The sequence below is a fragment of the Mytilus californianus genome, unplaced genomic scaffold, assembly GCF_021869535.1.
Source record: "Mytilus californianus isolate M0D057914Y unplaced genomic scaffold, xbMytCali1.0.p SCAF_9, whole genome shotgun sequence".
NCBI lineage: Eukaryota > Metazoa > Mollusca > Bivalvia > Mytilida > Mytilidae > Mytilus > Mytilus californianus.
This window is the reverse complement of record NW_026262745.1, coordinates 44,948,936-44,952,230: the sequence shown is the minus strand read 5'-3', so window position 1 is coordinate 44,952,230 and position 3,295 is coordinate 44,948,936. Positions and strand designations below refer to the sequence as shown.

At 33.4% G+C, this 3,295-nt stretch overlaps 1 long non-coding RNA gene across 1 annotated transcript; it reads right to left on the bottom strand.

Annotated features, from left to right (window-relative positions):
* Window positions 1-1,420: 1,420 nt before the first annotated feature.
* On the bottom strand, window positions 1,421-3,044 carry LOC127716116 (uncharacterized). The gene is made up of 3 exons (XR_007988764.1): window positions 2,415-3,044; window positions 1,921-2,078; window positions 1,421-1,562 (listed from the first exon to the last, which is right to left on the bottom strand). It is a non-coding gene; the product is annotated as an uncharacterized LOC127716116 (long non-coding RNA).
* Window positions 3,045-3,295: the final 251 nt, after the last annotated feature.

Genomic DNA, 3,295 nt, shown 5'->3' with positions numbered 1-3,295 from the left:
TCTTTATTAATTTACTACTAGTAATGGGACAAAATACAGAAATATTTAAATTGTTCAACATTTAATAATAATAAAAATTAACATCTGAATAGTAAGAATTTTTTTTCAAGTTTTTTTTCCAGGAACAATAAAACTAGTCTATTATTTGTATGCAGTTATTCTTGAGATGAAACAATTTCACTTGAAACTGTGCTGGTACATGTTTTCTTTTTCTCATTGCTGCTAGAGACAATATTAATATTGATGGTACCACCACTAATTACGGCCCCACAAAACAGTGACAATGGATTGTCTTGTTTTTCTGACTGCATTTGATTACTAGACAAATTGGTCATTTGTGCTACACATGAACTTGGTCCAACTATAGGAACAATACTGCACGGTTGATTTACATTAATAATTTCACCAATTTGTCCATCAGATATGTCAGAACTGTCATGATGTTCAGATGATTCCGGTATCATTACACTAGAAATAGTATGTGATGCTTCTTCCTGTTGTTTAACAGACGGAACAGAATAATGATTTAACGACCCAATGTTTTTCCAACCTCCCAACTGTGCAACCTCTGTTACTGGCTTACCACTTTGCAGTAAAGTAGTTGCGAAAGTTTTACGGCCTGAGTGATTGACCTTACGTCCTTGCAGTTCTCCCTTTTCAGCCATGTTTTTCATAATACGACCTAACTTGTCTTTTCCTACACATTGTTTGGAAAACCAGACATTTGTTTTTGGTTCCACTAATGGCCTTAAGTAAAATCTAGAATCTGGATCTACCGTAGGCCTATGACGCCTGTACTCTTTATAAATATGTATGGGACATTTTTCTCCTGCATGTAGTTCTTCAAACACTTTGGGCTGAACAGGTCTGTAATCTCCAACTTTTTCCCCACTTCTTGTTTTCGTGCTACGTTCTGAAATAAAATAAAATTGTTAGTTTATTTGCAATAGGTTTTATGGACAAATGAACCAATATTGACCTCGGCCGGTGGCTTCTGTCAATATTGGTTCTTTTCTTGTTTTAGTGCTACGTTCTAAAAAAATAAAATTGTAAGTTTATTTGCAATAGGTTTTAGGGACAAATGAACCAATATTGGTTCTTTTCTATTCAAAACATTATCTTGTCATTTCTCCAGGTTGATACGATTTTGGTTCTTTAAAAACATCTGATATTGGGTCAAGATTGTAGTTTTGGAACATTGAAGCTGGTACACATTCATACTAGTACATGCAAGCAATTAATGATAACTGAGTCAGAGTTTGTCAGCATTTTCGGTCATGTTTGTAACAGCAGAATATCTAAATGTGCATGCAAATTGGCTTTTTCATCAGAATATATTTTTTAATTTTTTAATAAGAACTTCATGTAGCAAACAAAAATATCACCAAAAATGTCAGTAGCATATGATACATACCATTGAATTCTAAATATTCCTTTCCACTGGATGTTTTTTTTTAGTAGGACATCTCCCCACAACATATTGACATGATCCTGTCTACCTCTCAGACCAAAATATGCACCATTGTTCAACCAAATTGCATTTAGTAGTGCTTCTGGATTTTCTAGATAAAAAAAGTAGAACACATCTTTGAACTATACATCATTATTCTATATCAATTTAAATGCACAATATAAAATAGTAAATAATAAGTATTTTCTTGTAAATTTCATTTTATTTTTTTTTGTTACAACAGCAACATTAAACTGTATTTTTTTACATGTAATTTGTGAAATATTTTCTACAATTTACCTATATACACGCAATGTGCCTTTTTTCTCCCATATTAGGTTGAGATTATTTTTTACTAGATGTTAGTAAACAAAACCGACAGACAAATGTATCAAACAAATGTAATAGCTTGTGTGGTTTTTTTTTTTGGGAAAAGTGAGATAAATTTATGAAAAAAAGGTAATACATACGTGTACCAATAATTCCTTTTCCCCTTAGGATGCCAATTTCTTCTCCTGTCAAGGATTCAGCTTTATTTGGTTTATTGCCTTTTCCCATGGATTTCAGGGATTTCTTTTTTGTCTCCAGTACTCGTCTTGAGTGGGCAAACTCTGGATCTTTTTTTATACTGAAATATAAAGTGTTGAACATTAGGTTATCTTAAAACACATTAAATGTATTAAATTTCAAAATTCAGATTTAATATAAGGCAAATCAAAAATCCATTCGTACGTGTGTTTTCACTAAAAAACATTATTTTAAAACTTTGTTCATACATATTTTGTAATTTGTTCAACCGTTTTTATTAAAATACACTTTTACAGGGGCCTAAATGGAAAAAAGGGGTGGGGGGTATTCTGACTGTGCATTAATGCAATTATTGAACTTCATAAATAAAAACTTAGTAGCTCAGGATTGGCAGCTTCTGTTGATATATAAGATTTAGATAAATCAATAAATGTACCTTATAGTAAGTTTCATATCCCTGAAGTATCTATCCAAGCTATTATGAATCCCATGTAGACTGTCTGGTTCATATTCTGACAAGTCTCTCTTTCTGACTCCCAAAAAGAATCTTGCTAACAGACTGTCCAGATCTTAAGGGAGAATTTCTGTTGGGTCCCTCATTTCACCAACTGATATGAAGAAGTCTCTCACAATTTTAACATCGCTTTTGGTCTTTGATCCAGTGTTTTTGTTCTTATTAATGTCCAGAAATTGATCAGTCTCTTCATCGGTTTATATTTTGAATCTACCTACACTCTCCTCATCATTTTCTTTGTTATCGTCGTCATGATCATCATCCCGTAATAATTGGGCAGTCATGTTAGTCTGTGGCATGGTTGGTTGTTCAACTTCAACTTCTAGTTCCTCATAACGTACAGAGTTTGCGACGCCTGTCACATTGTTTCTAATTGTCTCCGCCTCAAGTTCGGCCAATTCTTCATAGCGGAAGATATCTTCCACCAATGCGTCCATTATTTCCTCTCCGTTTGTTATTTTTTTGCGTTTAGGCATGTTTTTGGTGTGTAGAAAGAACGACAGTGTCTTGCAGACGACTGTTTACATATCTTTGCCTTCATCGTGAATTTCTAACTAAAAACCAGAGAAGTTCCGAAGTCCTGTATTGGCCGGATCGGAACTCGGCCAATACAGAAAAAATCTATATTGGCCGAGTTATTCTGTATTGGCCGAGTTGATACTTTTGTATTGCATAGACAGTTATCATCATATTAAGTCCAATTAGAGAGTAGTTAATTAATAATAGTATGTTATTTTTCGCGACGTCAAACGGCGACATATCGGGAAAAGATGCATTTTTCTAGTGATTTTAATCATTAGCTT